Source organism: Budorcas taxicolor, chromosome 3 (assembly GCF_023091745.1).
Source record: "Budorcas taxicolor isolate Tak-1 chromosome 3, Takin1.1, whole genome shotgun sequence".
NCBI classification, from domain to species: Eukaryota; Metazoa; Chordata; class Mammalia; order Artiodactyla; family Bovidae; genus Budorcas; species Budorcas taxicolor.
Genome location: NC_068912.1, coordinates 88,862,410 through 88,886,016, shown reverse-complemented (window position 1 = coordinate 88,886,016; position 23,607 = coordinate 88,862,410). Strand labels below are relative to the sequence as shown.

At 43.0% G+C, this 23,607-nt stretch overlaps 1 pseudogene; it reads left to right on the top strand.

Moving 5' to 3' along the window:
* The first annotated feature begins 1,211 nt into the window (after positions 1 to 1,211).
* LOC128045598 (40S ribosomal protein S6-like) lies at positions 1,212 to 23,310 on the top strand (annotated as a pseudogene).
* Positions 23,311 to 23,607: the final 297 nt, after the last annotated feature.

The following is a 23,607-nucleotide window of genomic DNA, read 5'->3' as shown; positions in this document are numbered from 1 at the left end:
CTCTTAACAAACACAGGCTACTCTTCCCATGACAGGATGCAGGATGCTGAAGCCCAGAAAGAGGCATCACTTGACCAAGGTAGCCCAGTTTACGGGTAGCAGAGAGGGATGAGATGCTGAGGGGCTCCGAGAAGAGCTTACCAGTGAGTCGAGTGCTGGAGTTAACAAACCAGGGCATCTTGAAATAAGAAGTGCTAAAGCTGCTATTTGTTTGCGGCTCAGCTGTTCCACCGCACCAGCTGCTCAAACTTTCAGACGTGTCTCAGCACAGAATCACCCCATCCTATATTCATTCCATCAGCCTCCAATCTAATTTTGGTCCTAGAGAGTTTTTTGTTTTTTTTTAAAGGGGGCCTAAAATTGAATATCCCATTCCTATTTATAGTAAAGGGACATTTCCTAAGAAAGTGCCTTGTAAGGAATCAGATCCCTCTTTCCTCAGCAGTTTTTCCCCCTGGCCATCTTGGGTCTATTTTGATTCCTTCCCTGATTGAAACATGTCTCAGGGGCTCTCACTGCTGAAGGGGTAGAAGCTTATGATAGGTCCATAGCCATGGGGTGTGCCCAAGGCCAGCATTAATGGGACAGAGGCCAGCATAGCCCCAACTTCAGAGATAGGGAGAAAAACCATCTCAACAGCAAATGCCAGCGTATTTCTAGGAGAGTCTTAAAGAGCTCTCCCAAATAAAACTTCCAAAATTATAATATCAAAAGTATGGGAAATTGCTTAAAATAAAAAGGCAAACTATCAGACATGGGCCTTTACCACAGCCATCAGCCAAACTGGACCAGAGATCTGGGTGATGGGCCCCGACTGCCGTTCACTAGCTGCGGAACCTGGGGACTTGCCCTGCTTTCTTAGGCCTCAGCTGTCTGATATGGAAAACAACTAGGCTGAGCTAAGATATAAGAATAAACTGTTTGAGGCTCCCCTCGTGGTCTAGTCATTAAGAATCCACCTGCCAATGCAGGGGATGCTGGTTTGAGCCCTGATCTGGGAAGATCGCACATGCTGCAGGGCAACTAAGCCTGTGAGCCACAACTACTGAAACCACTGCCATGAGAAGGCTGTACATTGCAATGAAGCATGGCCCCACGCGCTGCAACTAGAGAAAACTCACATACAGCAATGAAGACCCCGTGCAGCCATAAATAAGAAAGTGCAGCATTTTTACTTTTAACAAATCTGTCTAGCTGTTTGTCATGGTGCCTCGGAGGTCGCCGGCTGCTTCGGGATGAAGCTGAACATCTCTTTCCCTCCCACTGGCCGCCAAAAACTCATTGAAGTGGACAGTGAATGAAAACGTTATGCCTTTCATGAGAAGTGTATGGCCACACAAGTTGCTGCTGATGTTCCAGTGAAGAATGGAAGGTTTCTGTGGTTTGAATTAGTGGTGGGAACCACAAACAAGGTTTCCCAGTGAAGCAGGGTGTCTTGACCCATGGTTGAGCCCACCTGCTACTGAGTAAGGGGCATTCCTGTTACAGACCAAGGAGGACTGAAGAAAGAAAGTGCAAGTCTATACGGGGTTGTACTGTGGGTGCCAATCTGAATGTTCTCAATTTGATCATCATTAAAAAGGGGAGAAGGATATTTTTGGACTCACTGACACTCACTGACACTCCTCATGGCCCGGGGCCCAAAGGAGCTAGCAGAATCTGCAGACTTTCTAATCTCTCTAAAGAAGATGAGGTCTGCCAGTATGCTGTGAGAAAGCCCCTAAACAATGAAGGTAAGGAACCTAGAACCAAAGCACCCGAGATTCCGCGTCTTATTAAACCTCTTCTGCAACACAAATGTTGGCCTATTGCTCTGAAGAAACAGCATGCTAAGAAAAACAAGAAAGAGGCTGCAGAATGCGCTAAGCTTTGCACCAGAAGAATGAAGCAGGCCAAAGAAAAATACCAAGAACAGATTCCCACGACATGCAGGCTGTCCTCTCAGAGAGCTTCTACCTTTAAGTCTGAGTCCAGTCAAAAACGCCATATTCTAAGAGTAACAGATAAGATCAGACATCAAAAAGAAACAAACCATCTGGAAAGACCTTTTCAGCTTCAAAATCAAAGGGATAGAAGAATATTTATAACAACATATTTCATAACAGTAAAAAATGTAGAAACTCACCAAATGACTCCATTACTAGGTTAGATAGAGAGAGATCCCAGGAACAGAATACTACACAGCAGCAAAAATTAATGAACTATAGGTACATGCATCGACAGCAAGAAATTTTGAAAACACAATGCAAAACAAAAGTGTTTTCTGGTAAGATTACATTTATGTAAAGTTAAAAAGCCAGAAAAATGAAATCAAATACAAATTGTTTAGGGAGACCTATGAAAAGACACCAAAGAAATGATTGACATGAAATTCAAGCTAGAAGTTACCCGGGGAGTAGGCAGGGGGATGCTATCAAGGAGATCTTAGGAAGTTTCAAGTGATTAATAGTGTTCTCTTTTGTGGCATGGGGAGTGGGTACCTGGGGTTTCATTTTATTTTTATTTGCTTCAGTTCAGTTCAGTTCAGTTCAGTTCAGTCACTCAGTCGTGTCCAACTCTTTGCAACCCCATGAATCGCATCTGCTTATTGTTCATTAATTGTCTACATGAGGTCATTAATTGTCTACATATGAGATCATAAACTTTTTTGCACATATTCTGCATTTCATGATAAAGAAACAGGTCTAAGGGGGCCCAACATTTTAATTTAAATGGACTACTACATTCCAACCAAACACATGATACACCATTAGACCCTGCAACAGCCTAGAGACACAGCTAATATTGTGCTCAATTAGCAAAAGAGGAAACTGAGGTTCTGAGCAGTGCAGTAAAGAGGAGCGGCCATGAGTCAGGTGGGGTCTCTTTGTCTGCAAAGACCATGCACTTCCCACCATACCAGGCTTTGGATATCAGTTCAGTTCAGTCACTCAGTCGTGTCCGACTCTCTGCAACCCCATAAACTGTAGCACTCCAGGCCTCCCTGTCCATCACCAACTCCAGGAGTTTACTCAAACTCATGTCCATTGAATCAGTGATGCCATACAACCATCTCATCCTCTGTCGTCCCCTTCTCCTCCTGCCTTCAATCTTTCCCAGCATCAGGGTCTTTTCCAATGAGTCAGTTCTTTGCATCAGGTGGCCAAAGTATTGGAGTTCCAGCTTTAGCATCAGTCTTTCCAATGAACACCCAGGACTCATCTCCTTTAGGATGGACTGGTTGGATCTCTTTGCAGTCCAAGGGACTCTCAAGAGTCTTCTCCAACAACACAGTTCAAAAGCACCAATTCTTCGGCACTCAGCTTTCTTTACAGAATATCAGGCCAAGTCTAATTCTGTGCCCCATACTCCCAAGAAGGCAAGAGCCTCAGAAAGATATGTCTTACTCAAGGGTGGCGAGGAATATATAATTAAAAGAGCAGGAGTCATAATCTAACCCTAAAGTAACAGGCTCTTTCCAGTATGTGTGGCTAAATTCTGTAAACTAGAGGCAAGGAGAAACTGGTGTTCACATGCTAGTTCCCAAAAAGAGGAAACAGGCTAAGCCTCTCCAGTTTATCCTCTTCTGATCTGGCTTGCGTGAGGTCCCGGACTTATCTCTGATTTGTGCAGCAGTGGAAAGGTGTGCAGAGAAATAGAATGACGCTAACATGACAGGGTGAAAATAATTTTCATATCCAAATGTGTCCTGCTCTTTGCAGGACCAAGGTCACTAGGTGCAAATATGTTCATGCTCTCCTTCTCCCAGCCCCAAAACAGCATAATGGCATTACTCAGTGTGCTGCTATCCATGGATTTCCTCATTTAAATAGTGCTATTGTCTCTCTTGTTTATGAGTTTGTTTCTCATCTCAGGAAACTTCAACCCACACATCAGCTACAAATGTGCTCCCTTCCATTTTTTTCCCATTACTCTTAATTAGGTAGTAAAATACAATCCACCTACGTGAACAAGATGGGTAAAAGAAAGTAATAGCTAAATGCATTTTTCATTTCACACATAACAATTTGTAAGCAGAGAGTCAGAATGTCCCCTGAAGCGAACCATACAATGCTTCCACCAGTGATGGAGGGTCTGGCTGTTTATATCCATCATGGAACGTCAGAGATGAAAGGGATGCCAGGAACCCACTCTACTATCCAGCACGGTGTCTGGCACACAGTAGTGGCTTATGAAATGTTTGAATGGTAAATAATGCCAGTTCATAATTATAGTAGCTAATACATATAGAAAGAGCTTATCATACGTAAGATACTATTATAAGCATTATATCTATGTAAATTATTTCATCTTGATAGATATATCATTAGATTAGTATTGTCATTATCCTCACTTCAAAAACTAAGATTCCAAATGATGGAACTTATCCACCGTCACACAGCTGGGGAGCAAAAAAGAGAGGATCCAGGCTGTTGACTCCAGCACCTGTGTTTTTACTCCCATCACTATTCTGAGCATCTATTAGAAGAGATGGGAAGAATGAAGCACAGAAATGTAAAATGACTGTACAAAGCTCACATAAAATGGTACCCTGGAAAAAAGCAAGAGCCCTGGAGTGTGAAAGACAGTTTCCAATCAGCGCTAGATGTCTTACATGTTTGGGGACCTGAGCTACACGTGTGTTCAGAGACCTACTGGGAGTGGGCATCAGTTTTTCAAAGATTCTAGGACAGGTGTCAGTTTATATTTGCATGTTTCCATCTCCACCTCTGTAAAATGAAGGCAGTCACATCTATGTCAGCACACTGCAGTGAGAATCAAGTCAGCAAAACAACAAAGGCTCCCCAAAATGCAGCTACCCAAAGAAACCTTGTAAGTTCAAGTCTTAAGTATCACGCCATGCACGTGTCTTCCCATTGCATATGGGCAAACATACCCAAGAGGTATTTTTCCTCTCACCTCTGAAAACTAGCCAAAGGCTGATATCAGAAACACACTAAGAAAAGTCACACTTTATGGTAGGGGACAGCTGAATAGGGATTGAAAGGAAAGAGCTTGGGACTCTGCTGCTGCTGCTGCTGCTAAGTCACTTCAGTAGTATCCGATTCTGTGCGACCCCATAGACGGCAGGCTCCCCCGTCCCTGGGATTCTCCAGGCAAGAACATCGGAGTGGGGTGCCACTGCCTTCTCCACTTGGGACTCTAGAAAAGTGAATATTACATTTGCCTCATCACAGTGGCAGAAAAATTTCCCCAAAGAATTAGGAGGACAGACAATATTGCTTAATGGTTAAAGTTGGGACGATGGAGACAGACCCTGCATTGCACACTACCGCCTCTGCTTGCTAGCAGCGAGTCAGGCAACCTCTCCAGGCCTTGATGTCCTCATTCCTGCTATGAATGCCATGATGATGTATCACAGTGGCTGGCAGCGAGCAAGAGCTTAATCAATGGAAGTAAGAACTCAAACCGTGGGATGAGAGAAGGGGAGGAAAGAGATCCAGCCCTTCCCCTGGGGCTGGTACCTATGCAGAAGAAATAGAAATGGCCACAAACAAATGAAAAGATGCTCAACATGACTAAGCATTAGAGAAATGTGAAATAAAACTACAGGAAGGTATTGGCTCACTGCGGTCAGAATGGCCATTATCAAAAAATCTACAAAAAATAAATGCTGTTTATTGTAAAAGGGAACCCTCTTACACTGTTGGTGGAAATGTAAATCGATACAGCCACTATAGAGAACAGTAAGAAAAAAAAAACAAAAAACTAAACTAAAAATAGAACTATCATATGACCCAGCAATCCCACTCCTAGGCATATACCCAGAGAAAACCACATTTCCAGGACCAAAAACTCGATACTCTAGATAAATATTTTCCTTTTCCATATTTTATTCATCCATCATGAATAGAAAATTTGTGGATAAGAAATACAAGTGATGCACACATATGTCCCCAAGCAAGGGCCTACCAAGTGGACACAGAGGGAATGTTATTATACAAAACAAATGGCGTACATTTTTCTGTAATGGGAACAGCCCACTGAATCCTCAGAAGAGTCTTATAGTTGGAGCCAGAACAGGTTCTAAACTTGGCTCTGGGTTTAGGCTTGAGATGAAATCATGGACAGCTCTGAACTACTGGGAAACTTCCCTCTTCGGAACATGGGGGTTCTTCGTGTGGTCAGGATGAACATCCATGTACACGGCTGGGGACCTAGCACTCAAACAAGTCCGCATGTGAGTATGATGAAAATAAGGGTTATTATTAATGAGCATCCTCATTATGGAGAATGAGGGTGACATCAATGAAGGACTGAACCAGGATCATTCAACTAAGAAGTTAGGAATCCAGGTCTTGAATCAAGGTCTATGTTCTTGCATGGCACTATGCTGATTAACTCTCTTTTCAGGCTTTCTTTTTGGCTCAGTGCTCCACTCAGCCCCTGTGCTAAACACCACTCCTCCTGCGGTGACCCTCACATTCCCTGGCTGCCGGTGTCACCTCCAGCCAAGAACTTTCTTTGCCAGTTTCCACTAATAGCCCCCAAACACAGTCTTCTTATCTTGAATATTATATCCAGCAGGCATTGTCTGATCGTTTCTCAGTCTCTCCATCAAAATGTGAGCTCCTAAAGGCAGAGCCCGTGTCCTGAAAACCTCTGTATCTTGTTGTCCAGCATAAACAGCTGCCCAGGAAATATCAGCTAACAAATGACTACAATCAGGAGAGTGAAAAATAAGATAATAAGCAAGTTGCATGCTTTTCCAAAGAAAAACTCAACAGAAAGGGCTCCTGGATTCAACTTGCAGCTTTGCTAGTAACTAGCTTTTTAAATAAATAATAGCAAAGGTCCCATTCTCTGGACCTCTAGTTTACTCACAAAGTAAAAGAAAATATTTGCACTTGACTATTTTTAAATTATCATTTTCTAAGTCCAAATACATCTATGTTTTAACAATCTAGGAAAATTATTGTTTATCTGTGTGTGTGAATCTTGGACTAATTTTACTGGGGTGGGGTGGGGAGAGATTGAGATATTTAAAAGACAAGCCCCCCTCCCACAAAAAATCTGCGACCTTGGACAAGTCATATCATCTCCAATAATTTCCTCATCTGTAACTCACGAGGCTGAACCAGGTCGTTTCAACCATCTTTTCTGATTTTAACTGAAGTGCCTTTTGATTCTGTTTTCCTCCTCAAGCTTTGAGGCCCGACCTAGAAATCCACTGGACCTTGTAAATATTTTTTATGGTCCATTTAAAAATCACACCACTGTACTGGTCAAGCCCACAGGACAAATTTAAATCTAAAGCTTAAAAAGTGATCTCAAACACCTTCCAATAATAGTAAACTTTTATGCTGTTTCAGCATCAATCTTGGGAATGGTTGTGATGCTCTGACTTGTTTATAACTTTAAATGTAGTCCTTGGAAATACAGTCATCACGGTGAGATTGGCCACAACTCTGGAAGGGCAGCCAGGGCAGTTTTGGGAATGGGAAGCGGCTATATGCACAGCTGTGATGATCTGGGAGTGTAAAATGAAATAATTCATCCCCCACTGAACCATAACATTCTCCATCTTGCCAGTGCAGATTCAAAAAGATTCAACAGGCCTCCCTGGACCTGGGCCCCCAAGGCATTGAGTGTAATGTTCAAAGGTGGCAAAGTATCTGGCCTCTTAAAGTGTTCATTTGTGGAGCATCCCACATTCAACCTCAGACTACTGTAATTGCCACAAAAATGCACCTATGGTGGCATGTGACCAGGATGTTTTGTTAATTCATCTTTTCAATGTATTTTTTACATGCCAGGTAGCCATTCAACCTATAGCTACTGAGTATCTGCTATGTGCTGGTCACTATATGCTGAGAGAGAAAAGAAAAAAAGAAAAAATTCTCAGCCACGTTTTTATGGAAGGACAGATACATACATATGCATATACATAAATATATAAAAGAATATGCTTATGAAAGATACATACATATTTAGAGACAGGTAATTGGTTTCTTCTTCATCCAGCACATATTTCCTAGGGACCCATTACTTGACTCGAAGTCCCAGGCCATGGGGATACAGAAAACACACAGCCAGCCCTGCCCTCAGGCCTCACCTGCTCGAGGAGAAGTTAACATATGAACAAGGGTTTGTATCCCTGGGGTTTGAATGTGCCTCTCCTTTTATTTATTTATTTTTAATTTATTTATTTTAATTGGAGGTTAATTACTTTACAATATTGTATTGGTTGTGCCATACATCAACATGAATCCTGGATGCTTGGGGCTGACGCACTGAGACAACCCAGAGGGATGGTACCGGGAGGGAGGAGGGAGGGGGGTTCAGGATGGGGAACATGTGCATCTCAAAAGTCTCCGATGTCACTTTGCTCTGTGATTAGAATGTCGAAGTGCTTTGAGTGGACACCACTTCAAGGCAGTGATTCTCAACCAGAGGCTCTTTACCCCCCAGGGGACTATATCTGCAGACATTTTTGGTTGTTGGAATGGTAGGAGGAGATGCTACTGACATCTACTGGGTACAGGCCAAGGATACTGCAAACCATCCTATACTGTACATCATCTGGCACAAAATGTCAACGGTACTAAGACTGAAGGGCTTCCCACGTGGTACAGTGGTAAAGAATCCGCCTGCCAATGCAGGAGACTCAAGAGATATAGATTTGATCCGAGTTGGGAAGATCCCCTGGAGGAGGAACTGGCAACCCAGTCCAGTATTCTTGCTGGGAAATTCCACGGACAGAGGAGCTGGTGGGCTACAGGGTCAGCCACGACTGAGTGACTGAGCACAATGCTGATATTGAGAAATCCTGATGAAAGTATGTTTGGCCATTCTAAAAATGTTAGGGTTAAACTTTAAAACTAAGGGACATTTATAGAATTGGAAAATTGAGAAAGATGCCTGTGGTTAAGTTTAAAAAAAAAAAATCTACAGAATTGAAAAAAAAACTGTTCAGTTGGATTTGCATGGAAATAATAAACATGTGCAGGCTGCATTAATGTTTGCCTTGCCCGAGAGGAAATTCAGGGACATTTACAAATTATGACAATTTCTCTTATACATGCCATAAAATGGGGTGTTTAATACCTCCTGATTTACCAGGGGGAGAACAGTACTCCAGTCTGCCTTTGGTTTTCCACCTTGTGGGACCCACTGTTTAAGGCCTTACATCTCTCAGTTATGAGAACTTATCTCCAGAAAGACACATGGGCCCTGAGGCCTCCTTCAAGATTTGAAGAAGGCTGTAATTCAACCATCAGACAATCAATATTCCAATTTGGAATTTAGCGCTTTGGAGCCACCAGAATGTTCAGAAACACACATAAAGGATCTGCTTATGATTGAGGCCCAAATCATATTTATAATAAAATCACCTAATAAAAACAGTAATGACCTCCGGCTGACTTAACACAGCATGCTTTGGCACACAAGCTCCCTGAAAGGATTTTCACAGCCTTTGCCTTCAAGATAATACATTTAAGCTCCTATTTTTTTTTTTTTTTTGGTTGTCTTTTTTTTTTTTTCCCAAGGCTGAAGAGCCCAGACAGAAGAAAAAAAAAGAAACTATCACTTTGCTTTCATAGTGCCAACATGCACAGTTATGTATGGCAGATTATCTTGTAATAATATGATATTGTCCTCAAGAACTCTCTCCACTCATACATGTGACCTTTAAGATGAACGTATAATAAACTTCTTGGTTCATCCCCTTTACAAGCAAAATTCAATCTCTCTCCCCTTCCATGGCTACCTTACAAATAAATCAAGATGACCACTGGTTGACACATTTAGCTGCTGGTCTGTTTGCTCCATCCCTCTGCCTCCTCTGATCAGCTTCCATGACCCCTTAATGATGCTCAGAGGCTATAAAATTTTAACAACACATAGCCGGGCTGATAATCCAAGTGAGCAGTTAAGAGCATATAAAGTTTCCTGGGAGAGAGAGCAGGGAGAAAGAGGAGAGAGAGAGTGTGTGTGTTTGTGTTTAACAGAAACAGTCCTGGTACGACCCTATAGGCCTAGCTGCAAACGCCTGTATTTAATGGAAAATAAAAGCATGCGTGCTTAGTCACTTCAGTCATGTCCGACTCTCTGCGACCCCATGTACCATGGCCCACCAGGCTTCTCTGTCCATGGCAAGGATACTGGAGTGGGTTGCCATCTCCTTCTCCAGTGACAAAGTATGAAGTGAGTGAAGTGAAGTTGCTCAGTCGTGTCCGACTCTTTGCGACCCCATGGACTGTCTACCAGGCTCCTCCATCCGTGGGATTTTCCAGGCAAGAGTACTGGAGTGGGGTGCCATTGCCTTCGGGAAAATGAAAGAGAACAGTGCAAGTCCAAAGCAAGGTGGAGTGGTCTGAAGAGATCTCAACTTCTCAGACTAAATAAGTTTATCTCCTTTCCAAATTGCCCAGGCTCTACATTTTATCATTTATGAGCTACTGTTTCCACATCTGGAAATTACTTCCTGAATCTATTAGCAAAAGTGGATGAAAGGAAATCAGCAGTCGCAAATTCTGGTCCAAGTGAAATAAATCAGAGAGGGTGGCTCCCCTTGACACTGGCACAGACATGAACATATTTCAAGAACATAATCGCTGGGTCTTATAAAATTCAATTTTTTCCCACTACAATTTTATATCTGCATCACCATTCTGAAATGCACATCAGAAGATACTTAAAGGATTATTAAAGAAGAACTGGATATGATTTTTCCAGCCTATTTCAGACCCCTTCAGGAAGCATATCCCAAAGGGGAAAAAGCAGTATGTGCTTTTTAATTAAGTGAGTACAATTCTGGCTTGAAAATCCTTACTATGGCATGCCCAGGAAGAAAGGTCCCTTTGCAGGTATCTGAATTTGTTGACACAGGCATGCTAAGTATACTCGTGACAAATTAAGACACACAAACCAATTAACAAACAAAAAGTTTAACAGTAAACATCTGTCGAATGAACAAATGGATTATTTTATTATTGATGAAAGGGCTAAATATTTTGACAGGAAAGTAAACAAGAAAAGAAACAAAAAAGCTCTAAGAATGGATAAGCATTTTCATCAAAGCCATTATAATATAGATCACCTAACGGTACAAAGTTCTGTCATTTCAATGCATGAATCACTGATAAATCAAGAACATGTAAATCTTTATTAACTCATTTTAAACATCTATATTAACATTAATTCTTGCCTGGAAAGCAAAATTTTGATGGAGGGAAATGATCATACAATTTAACATTCTACTAATATTTGACATAAAAAGAAATTATTCCCAAGTAAACTGCCTAGATAAATTCAGAGCTGTATTATTTGGGGGAAAAAAATAATGAAAGTGTTAACTTGCAAAGAGATTTAACCTTTCTGAGAGACATGGCCGATTCCCTCCACAGTCCCAGCCCCTGTCATCCCTTTGGCCTCTGCTCTCATATAGGACAACCTGGCGCCCTCTGAAGGTTCTGCCTGGGTAGGTCTCAGTCCTGATGGCACATTACAGACACTTATGGATGGACCTTTCATAAATCACCTAAGTTGCATTCCCTGAGATGATGATGTAATTGCTTTGGAACTAGCCCGTGCATAGTATTAATTACATAAATTTTAATATACAGCCAGCTTTGGGGGGCTCTGCCTCATCCCAGGAGTGTAGCTCCAAGCCCACCCTGTAAGGCTGGAAGGCTGAAAGTCCTCCCTAAATTTTCACAGGGCTCAGCATCCCATCTTTTAGTGGTGGGTCCTGCTATGACTTGCCAATCTGTCCCAGGTCTCAGGGTTCTTTCTGCCTGGTTTTGGAGACACTAATCTGAAACAATGGTACCTTCATTTACAGCTTGTTTCATCACCCTGATAGACCCTTTGGTCTATCCTTGGCTGTGCCAGAGGATAGCATATTTGGCACCTGATAGGGACAATGCAGGGCTTCCCAGGTGGTGCTAGTGGGAAACAATCCGCCAGGGCAGGAGACACAAGAGACAAAGGTTCAACTCCTGGGTCAGGAAGACACCGTGGAGTAGGAAGTGGCTACCCACCTGTGTTCTAGCCTGGAAGATTCCATGAACAGAGGGGCCTGCCTGGCAGGCTACAGTCTGTGGGATCGCTAAGAGTCGGACACGACTGAGCACCTAAGCACACATGGGGACAACGGGGTTCCTGTGGGCTTAGTCTCAAGCTTACCCTAAGAGAAGCAATCCAAGCAAGCACATAGCTGTCTCTTCTCCCATTTGTTTCCTCCACCACAGCTGAGTCCTTACTATCATGTTAAGTGGTTGACCCACAGGTGCTTGCTGACCCCTAGAACTGCCCTTGAAGTCACGCAGCACTCTGAGCACCACTAAAGGAGTAGCGGAAACTGAGGCGATGTCCTTGCCTCAGGTCACAGAGCCAGGAAGTTGCCAAGGTGAGACATGAACCCACCTCTGATGACAGAGGCCACCTGTCCTAGTCTGCTCAGGCTGCTATGACACAGCACTGTGACTGTGTGGCTTGAACAACAGAATTTCATTTCTCACAGTTCTAGAAGCTGAAAGCTCAAGGTACCAGCCAATATGGTATCTGATGGAGTCCACTTTCTAGTCTGTAAATAGCTGTCTACAGTATGTCCTCACCTTCAGAAGGGGGAGAGCATCTCTCTGGGGCCTCTTTGTTAAGGGCACTTATCTCATTCGTGAGGGTTCCACCCTCATGACCGAATCAGTTCAGTTCAGTCACTCAGTCGTGTCCAACTCTTTGCTACCCCATGAACCGCAGCACGCCAGGCCTCCCTGTCCATCACCAACTCCAGGAGTTTACTCAAATTCATGTCCATTGAGTTGGTGATGCCATCTAACCATCTCACCCTCTGTCATCCCCTTCTCCTCCTGCCTTCAATCTTTCCCAACATCAGGGTCTTTTCCAATGAGTCAGCTCTTCACATCATGTGGCCAAAGTATTGGAGTTTCAGCTTCAACATCAGTCCTTCCAATGAACACCCAGGACTGATTTCCTTTAGGATGGACTGGTTGGATCTCCCTGCAGTCCAAGGGACTCTCAAGAATCTTCTCCAACACCACAGTTCAAAAGCATCAATTCTTCTGCACTCAGCTTGCTTTACAGGCCGACTCTCACATCCATACATGACTACTGGAAAAACCATAGCCTTAACTAGATGGACCTTTGTTGACAAAGTAATATCTCTGCTTTTTAATATGCTATCTAGGTTGGTCATAACTATCCTTCCAAGGAGTAAGCGTCTTGTAATTTCATGACTGAATAAGCACCTCCAAAAGTCCCACCTCCAAATATTACATTGGAATTAGGGATCAAATATGAACTAGGGCAGGGGGAGGGGAGAACACCACATTCTGGCTACAGCAGTCATACTTCAAACCCTTTGTGCTTGCTCTGACCCAGGTACTGCACTAAGTTCTTTATATAGATTTGCACATTTCATCCTACTAGACCCCTATGTGGCTGGTCAGACAGGGAGACTGAGGCACAGATAAGAATATGCCATATGGCCAGGTCCCAGAGCTAGCAAATGTTCAAGGCAGGTATTGAGTCCAAGCTGCTTGGCTCTAAAGTCCAAACTCTGGACCACTCATCCCCTTCCCCTTCTCAACCACCACACTAGATTGTCCTGGAGGTGACAGCAGCTCCTGTGGCCCTCTGTCATCACTCTCAGGACCCTGCACAGTAGTGATATAAGTGGCTGCTTCCACCACAGGCTGAAGCCATCTGCATGTACTCACTCCCATCTCCTTTGAATCTAATACAGTACCCAGCATATTTAATAAAGAGCTGTTCTATCCATGTATCTATTCCTTCATTCAACTGACATTTTGTGCACCACCTTCTGTAGCTTCCAGGGATAGGAAGATGACCTGATTGTGATTGTAGTCTTTTGGGAGTTTATATAAGTATGGAGGCAGGGACACAGCTGTCACACACCATGACAAGTGTGCTCACAGAGAAATAAACAAGGCATGGGAAGGGACGGACTACAAATGATCCAACAGTAACACAGAAAGCCCAGCGTCCCCGCTTCATGACTCCACTGTCCTGTCTTCCATATCCACCCAACCCAGAAAATATGCTACTTTTCCTAAGAATTTCCCAACACTGGCAGCTATGCCAGGGCTGATGGCAAAGCACCGCAGTTTTGAAGTATGCAGCCCCTGGTTGAGCCCCTTCTACTCCTAGCCCTGGGCTTCTTTAATCTGTCATCAGATATTTACAGTGATCAGCTCAATGGGCAGAGTATCACACTGCTTTGGTCTGGTCTGGTCTTACTCACTGATGGGAACTGTCATGGGGAAGCTTGTACTGCCTAGTGGAATAATGCCTACACTGCTCTAGCTTTGAAAGGTCCATTAGCCTCCTCTAGGTGTAAGGAAAAATTCGATTCTTTTTTTCTCACTATATGGTCTACTGCTAGAGGATTAGTATGAACTGCAAGAATTCATACATGAAGTTCATCCCTGCATGAACGCAGGGATACCAGACTGTTTTACTCACCACTGTATCCCCAGGGCCAGAAACAGTCCCTGGTAACATATTGGGCGCTCAATAAATATCTGTTGGATGAATACAAAATACCTATTTGCTTACATGTTTGTTTTCAGCTACTTGTGAGCTTCTTGGAGGCAGGGATGACTTTTTTTTTTAATCTCTGGTACCTAGCAAAGTGCCTGGCATATAATAGATGCTTAATAAATGTGTCATGAATGAGTGAATGGACAGGTGGAGGGAAAAATAGAAAACTGTCCTAAGACAAAGAGACTCATGAAAACACAAAGCCTACTAACAAATTACCATCATCAACTAGTTTTATTAAGGGACAAGACAGGGTGCTATCTCGCTTAATTTTCTTAATTTCCTTAATTTTTAAGGAAATATAAATTTCCCTTAAGCCCATGCATGCATGCATACACACTTGCAAGAACACAGAATCTCAGTGAATTATGTTAAGTCCACCTGCAAGACATGAATTTGATTATGGAATCCGACAGAGTTAAAAGGCCAAAAACTGATAAGCAGTCTATTCATATAAGGAAGTATTTCTCAGAAGTGGTCTAAGGTCTACCTACATCAAATCAACCCACAGATCTTGTTAAAAATGAAGCTATCCCAGCCCTACTACCTGTCTACACAATCAGAGTTTTGGGGGAGAGGCATCCAGTAACTGGAAATTTTGACAAGCTCTCCAGGTTATTTGCACGCACATAGGCATCTGACTTCCCTGGTGGCTCAGATGGTAAAGCGTCTGCCTACAATGCAGGAGACCTGGGTTCAATCCCTGGGCTGGGAAGATCTCCTGGAGAAGGAAATGGCACTCCACTCCAGTCTTCTTGCCTAGAAAATCCCATGGACGTAAGAACCTGGTAGGCTACAGCCCATGGGGTCACACAAGGGTCGGACACGACTGAGCGTCTTCACTTTCACTTTTCATAGGCAACAAAATATTAACATATATAGTCTTCAAGTTTAGCTACCACCAAGGAAGGGTGTATTTGAAAGTGAGGCAAAAGGAACTACCTACAAGGTAATGCAGAGGACTTCTGTCCAGGGAGACCTCCCTCTTAGCAACTCAAAGACTCAAAATTAACATTACGCTACCTCAGAAATTTCTACCAGCCAGGGCCCGGCAAAGTCTAGAAGAACTCCTCAAGCTGGGATGACCACAGCAGAGGTTGATAAAATGACCAGGTACAAAGGTGCAGGCAGGGTTACAGAGAAGCCAAAGGGGGCAGGGCAGGACGAAGGGCTAGGAGCCTTTCCTGGGGAGCTGCTACAACCCCAAAACCTGCAGGGACAGGCAGAGTGGTTATTAGAACTTAATACCGAGAGGCTGGGTGGACAAGACCATTCTATGGGTCTGTGACCTCTGGCGGAAAAAAGCAGCCAGCCTGCGGTGATCCTGAAGGGAGAGAGATGGAGAAAAAGTCCCCAGCTTTACTCGGGGCCCTCCATCAGCCCCCTGCCCAAGTTGCCACCAGGAAAACAAAGTAGAAGCCAGAGGACAAGCAGGCTAACAGAATCACAGAGGTTCACCTCCCGGGACCCAGAGAGACAAATGGAAGATGTTCAGCACAAATCCCCAGATCTCTGAACAGAATCCCATCCTGTCACTGCATATCTGCAGCTTCTCTGCCAGAGGGCAAGTGTCTCCCAATAATTAACAACATACATGTGTGTGTTAGTCACTCAGTGATGTCCGACTCTTTGCAACCCCGTGTACTGTAGCCTGCCAGGTTCCATTGTCCATGGGACTCTCCAGACAAGAATACTGGAGTGGCTTGCCAGTCCCTTCTCCAGGGGATCTTCCCGACCCAGGGAATGAAACCCTGGTCTCCCTCATTGCAGGCAGATTCTTTACAGTCTGAGCCACCAGGCAATCCCAACAATTGAAACAGCCATTAAGTTATCATGCACAGTCCCAAGGTGAATTTGGCAACAAAACAAAAACTGGGAACACTCCACCTCTGCCTAAAAATGAGAGGGATGCAGTCATCAAAGAAACAAGAGGAGTTTTAGAGTTGACGACCTTGTTGAAAATCCTGGGGCACAGGACCTCAAGTCTGAATGTCTTTCTCAATGCCAAAATGGGTATAAATAAAGCCCCATAACTCTGCCTACACTGGAATGTCTCCCCTAATCATCACATGAGATATTGGGTATTAAGTGTCTTCCTGAAATTGCCAAGCCCTATAAAATGTAAGTTATAATTGCCCCCCTAAGTACAGTGCAGATGTGCAAAATCTGAGCATGAGGAGGAGGGAGCAACTCATTTTGTTTTCACACTTGAATGATCTGTGCCCAAATCAAAGGCGAACCGCAACATATGCTTTCATGTGAGTTTCCATATTTTTAGCAGTGCATTAGGGAGATGGAGTCACTGGGATGCACTGAATTTGGCATCGTAGCACAGCATGCCTCAGCAACTTGGAGGTGGGTTAAGAACATATGTTTAACAGCCTTTCTCATGAACCCAAAAGGGGAACAGGGAGGCTATCACTGCTTACTGAAATGGCTGCTACTTGAAGCATTTTCTACCTTTGATTAGTTTCCCTTTTAACATAAATGAATGTTAGGGAAGTGAGAAGATCATGGAAGAAATGCCCAAAGACCCTGGCTTTGCAATGCTGACTCTCTCACCAGCTGAGTTGTACCTGTAGGGTGCTGAAGCTATTGTGGAATTTTCAAACTGTGATATGGGTGGCCTGAGGGTGATTTTTGCAGTTGTCTCAGGGCCTAACAGGAGCGTCCCTGAAGGTGAGAATGAGGAGGTGGTGAGGAGGGGCTGCTACCTGAGAACCCTTTACAGGCCTCTAACAACTTCACAGTGTGGAGTTATGGGTAGAATCTCACTGCTTAACATACAAAACACATGATCAAAAAGAAAACATTTCAAAGTATATGATCCTTAATATCCCTTAAAATATGAGATAGATTTTTGAACTCCATCACATCTCATTGCATTTGAAGCTGTGAAACCAGGAGTATTTCCCCAAACTTTCCTTCCAGTCTAAAGCATGAACCAATGTACCTAATGAGCTACAAAGTAAGAATCATCTACTCAGAATGAAATTAATACTCTGGCTCACAGGCAGGTCTGTAACAAATACTTTTTTATAATAAAGACAGACTGGGTCTTCTGCCCCAGGAACAGCTTAGCTGCTTTAGTGAGAGTTTGATCACTACCTGTTAGCAACTGCTACCTATGGATGGAAACACACGTGATGACCTGCATCATTCAACCAAGCAGTGCCCCCAGGGGAAAACAAACAATACTGTCTGCTTGTTCACCAGCTGGAAAAACCACCTCCTAAATTATGCAAATGATGACAAGATTCAGCATCACTCACTGGATAAAGTTTAATCTCCAAATCACACACCAAATATGACTTACCACTTGCTCTACTGGGCGAACAGGGAAACTGAGACATGGAAGAAAGAAATGAAACCTTTGTGTTGAAGGTCAAGGACTTGTTTTAGAACTCCATCACTCAAGAATACTGACTGTGGGTAAGTGACCTCATCAATCTGGTCCCAGTTTTTCCAATTGCCAAATGCAAACACAGACATTACTTCACTTGTAAATCCATGTGAAATTCATAGAAAAGTGTTTGGGATATAGTAAACACTCGGTTAATGGTAGCTATTGCTTTCATCATTTTTGTCAATAAGTTAAAATGTGCCAAGCACTTTGTCAAGGTTGAACAGACCATTCAACAAACATTTACCGAGTACCTAGAAGGTGCTGTACACAAGTCAAGAAGCAACAGTTAGAAGTAGACATGAAACAATGGACTGGCTTAAAATTGGGGAAAGAGCATGTACAGACTGTATATTGTCACACTGTTTATTTAACTTCTATGCAGAGTACAGCCTGCAAATGCCAGGCTGGATGACTCACAAGCTAGAATCAAAATTGCCAGGAAAAATAGCAATAACCTCAAATATGCAGATGATACCACACTAATGGCAGAAAGCAAAGAGGAACTAAAGATCCTCTTGATAAGGGTGAAAGAGGAGAGTGAAAAAGCTGGCTTAATACTCGACATTCAAAAAACTAAGATCATGACATCCTATTTCATCACTTCATGGCAAATAGATGGGGAAAAAGTGGCAACAGTGGCACATTTTATTTTCTTGGACTCCAAAATCACTCCAAACAGCAATGAAATTCAAGGACACTTGCTCCTTGGAAGAAAAGTTATGACAAACCTAGACGGCATATTAAAAAGCAAAGACACCACTTTGCAGACAAATGTTCATGTAGTCAAAGCTACGGTTTTTCCAGTAGCCATGTACAGACGTGACAGTTGGATCATAAAGAAGGCTGAGTATCAAGAAGTGATGCTTTCAAACGGTGGTGCTGGAGAACACTCTTTCGAGAGTCCCTTGGACAGCAAGGAGATCAAACCAATCGATCCTAAAGGAAATCCACCCTGAATATTCATTGGAAGGACTAATGCTGAAGCTGACGCTCCAATACGTTGTGTATTTGATGAAAAGAGCTGACTCTTTGGAAAACACCCAGATGTTGGGGAAGATTGAGGGCAGGAGTAGAAAGGGGTGACAAGAGGATGAGATGGTTGGATGGCATCACTGGCTCAATGGACATGAGTTTGAGCAAGCTCAGGGAGATGATGAAAGACAGGAAAGCCTGGCGTGCTACAGTCCATGGGGTCACAAAGAGTCCAGCACAACCTAGCAACTGAACAACAATAACTACGAGGGGCTAGACACAGTTCCTATTTCATTTAATCCTACAACAATATGAAGAAGCCATTATTGTCTCCATTGTCCAAATATGAAAATCAAGCCTTAGAGAAATTATTAACAACAAACTAAAAACTGTCTGACCCAAATCTCCTAGGCTTTATCTTTCCTTGATGCTGCTATAAAGGTGATATGGTATTGTGCAAATAATTCAGCTAGCCCAGAGTAGGTCTTAATAAATAGTCTATCAATAAACAGTCATTGATAGAATCATTTATGTTACCATACTGTCTAGTACACTTTTTCCTTAATATGAGTCAATTATACACCATCTTTGTACTTTTAACACCTTTGTCTTTTCATACTGATTTTTTAAAATTTGGTATAGATTCATATTATTATTAAATGGGTGAACAATTTTTATAACACTCAAAAACTATATCTGTGTTATTCACATATCCTGGCACCTCAGAAAATCCTCATGAGATTTCTAAAAAACTATCTCTTGATCTTAAAAAATTTAGAGCAGTCAGCGTATGTTTCTATGGTGTGAGGATATGAGTTATTATAGCTTTTAAAAATTACTTTTGCTATGCTCTATATAAATTTTAAAAATGTTTTAAATAGTTGCTATCACAGGATGACAACAGACATTAACTTCTGGTCTATTTCTGCTTTATTGACTATGCCAAAGCCTTTGACTGTGTGGATCACAATCAACTGTGGAAAATTCTGAGAGAGATGGGAATAACAGACCACCTGACCTGCCTCTTGAGAAACCTATATGCAGGTCAGGAAGCAACAGTTAGAACTGGACATGGAACAACAGACTGGTTCCAAATAGGAAAAGGAGTACATTAAGGCTGTATATCATCATGCTGCTTATTTAACTTATATGCAGAGTACATCATGAGAAACGCTGATTGGAAGAAGCCCAAGCTGGAATCAAGATTGCCAGGAGAAATATCAATAACCTCATATGCAGATGACACCACCCTTATGGCAAAAAGTGAAGAGGAACTAAAAAGCCTCTTGATGAAAGTGAAAGAGCAGAGTGAAAAAGTTGGCTTAAAGCTCAACATTCAGAAAACGAAGATCATGGCATCTGATCCCATCACTTCATGGGAAATAGATGGGAAACAGTGGAAACAGTGTCAGACTTTATTTTTGGGGGCTCCAAAATCACTGCAGATGTTGACTGCAGCCATGAAATTAAAAGACACTTACTGCTTGGAAGAAAAGTTATGACCAACCTAGACAGCATATTCAAAAGCAGAGACATTACTTTGCCAACAAAGGTCCATCTAGTCAAGGCTATAGTTTTTCCAGTGGTCATGTATGGATGTGAGAGTCGGACTGTGAAGAAAGCTGAGCACCGAAGAATTGATGCTTTTGAACTGTGGTGTTGGAGAAGACTCTTGAGAGTCCCTTGGACTCCAAGGAGATCCAACCAGTCCATTCTAAAGGAGATCAGCCCTGGGATTTCTTTGGAAGGAATGATGCTAAAGCTGAAACTCCAGTACTTTGGCCATCTCATGCAAAGACTTGACTCATTGGAAAAGACTGTGATGTTCAGAGGGATTGGCGGCAGGAGGAAAAGGGGACGACAGAGGATGAGACGGCTGGATGGCATCACCGACTCGATGGACGTGAGTATGAGTGAACTCCAGGAGTTGGTGATGGACAGGGAGGCCTGGTGTGCTGCAATTCATGAGGTCGCGAAGAGTCGGACATGACTGAGCGACTGAACTGAACTGAAAGTGACTCTGTCTAGATTGTTTTGATTGAAGTACAGTTGATTTATAATGTTGCATTAATTTCTGTTCTACAGAAAAAAAATTATTCTACATTGTCGATGTTGTTCAGTTGCTCAGTCATGTCTGACTCTTTGTGACCCCATGGACTGCAGCACGCTAGGCTTCCCTGTCCTACACCATCTCCTGGAGCTTGCTCAAACTCATGCCCATTAAGTCGGTGATGCCATCCAACCATCTCGTCTTCTGTCATCTCCTTCTCCTCCTGCTTTCAACCTTTCCCAACATCACAGTTTTTTCCAAAGAGTCAGCTCTTCACATCAGGTGGCCAAATTATTGAAGCTTCAGCCATCAGTCCTTCCAATGAATATTCAGAATTGATTTCCTTTAGGATTGACTGGATCTCCTTGCAGTCCAAGGCACTCTCAAGAGTCTTCTCCAGCACCACAGTTCAAAGGCGTCAATTCTTCGGCATTTAGCCTTCTTTATGGTCCAACTCTCACAACCACACATGACTACTGGAAAAAACATAGCTTTGACTATACAGACAAAATGATTCTACATATTGATATTTTTTAATAAGTGATTAGCAACTCAGATAATTCAGATAAACAGAATGGTACAAAGCCTGGAACATAATGATAATGACAGTAACAACAACAACAGCGTGTTTACTACTACTGTTATTGCACGCCAGCACTGGAGATATAAAGGTGAAATAGCATAGGTCTCTTCCACTCATACAGGTATAAGTCTAAGGAGGAGACACATAAAGCAGCACCAAGCACACAATGGAACATTTTACAGCAGGAGCTAAGGTCTGTGTCTGACAAGAAAAATCAAGAAAGGCTTCACAGAAGAGGCAGCCTTCGATTTATGACACACAAGATGAAGAGGAGTTCGTCAAATATACAATTAAAGGGCATTCCTAGCAGAGAGGCTGTGTCTAAGTCCTTCTCCATAACCCAGCCAGGCAAGACATAACAGCCTGCTGATGACATCTGAAATGTAAACAGGTGATGACTATGAATTTCCTATATCCCCCCGCCAAGCTTGTTTCACCCCTCTCCTAAAATATTTTCATTCCAGAGACTTCCAGGAGGAGGACGAGGAAGAGAGAAAAAACCTCTGGGGTAATCTGCTTATTGTAAAGAAATACAACTTTGTGTTCCTTTGTCATCCCAAAGGGATGCTTCTATGTGACAGGCTAATCACCTGCAAAATTACCGTGAGGAGCTGGCTCTTAGTTACATACAAGCAGAACAGCATTCAGAGCATCTTCACATGGTTGGTTTTATAACTCAAGAAAGACTGCTCTGATTTAGCTTATTTTTCCAATTCAAACTCAGGAGATAATGAAACAAATGGATACTGCTACCTGTCAAATGAGAGGGAAAGAGAACCACAGGAAACAAGTCTTGGGTAATCAATCTGGGCTTCTCACACTGAGGCATGGAGATCGTGTAATCATTGGGGGGGCCAGAGCATAAAGCATAAGGCTCTTGAGTATTTTTATATAGAAGACGTTACTCTTAAAATACTGATGATGTGCCAACGCCTGTAGATTAAGTACTGCCTTGTACAGCGAAGTTGCACACATCACTCATACAGATTGCTCACTGTGGTCTCGCTTGGTCTCTGTTTTTTTTCAGGTCCAAGAAGCATCCCCACCACTGCCCTAGCAAAGCTTTTAATGGAAAAATTGTATGAGGAAACCAGTCTCCCCACTATTTTCTCCCGCACACACCATCTGCCTTGGCTCACCCGCATGCACAGAGGCTCCAAAATACTGAAATAAATCTGTGGTGCCTGTACAATCAATTCTCAAAGAACACAACTTTACAGTTCTGTGGCCCCTACCAACCCCTTCATATTAACAATGGGGCACTGGTTTCAAGGTTTCTCTCAGACCTGATGGTGTGAAATTAAATTTTTAGCTCACTGCTTTCCCAGATCTAATGCTAACCCCTGGTCCTGGGATGTCCTGACCCAGAGCATTTTCCCAAGACAAGATGCTGAAGGCAGCTGTGGCTGCTTCTTGCAGGTACCAGCAAAGAAGCTGCTGGATGGCCCTCTTACTTGTTTGTTTGTACAGAGCACGTGCTCTGAGGCTTAGGTTTTCAGTTAAGTCTCTCAAGCATACAGGGTGCAATAGTGCTTTCATTCTCCTTTGCTCTCTTAGCCCAGAGACACACTCACACTGCTGCACACCTCATCCCAGGATGCATCAACAGGAGACATGCTGTGTGTGGCTGGGAAGATCAATTACACACCAACATCCTCACACATCAGCAAGGAGGTGGCTGAGGATCGGATTAGAGATACTGCTCTGCTAACCACCTACTATGAGCCACTAGCCAAGTGGCTTCCCCTCGCTGAGACTGTTCCCTCTTAATGAGGATGAATACTCACCTCTCTATGTTGGTAAGAGGCTCGCTTGTTGATTCCTTCAACAAATATTTACTGAGCACTCTATTAGTTTTCTACTGCTGCCCTAACAAATCATCACAAATTTACCAGCTTCAAACAACACAACTGTAACTACATTTACTGCTGTAGAAGTCCAACAACAGTCTCACTGGGCTAAAATCAACTATCAAGAGGGCTACCTTTCCTTCTGAAGCCTCCAATGGAGAATTCATTTCCTTGCTTGTTGTAGCTTCCAGAGGCTGCTGATTCCTTGGCTTGTGGC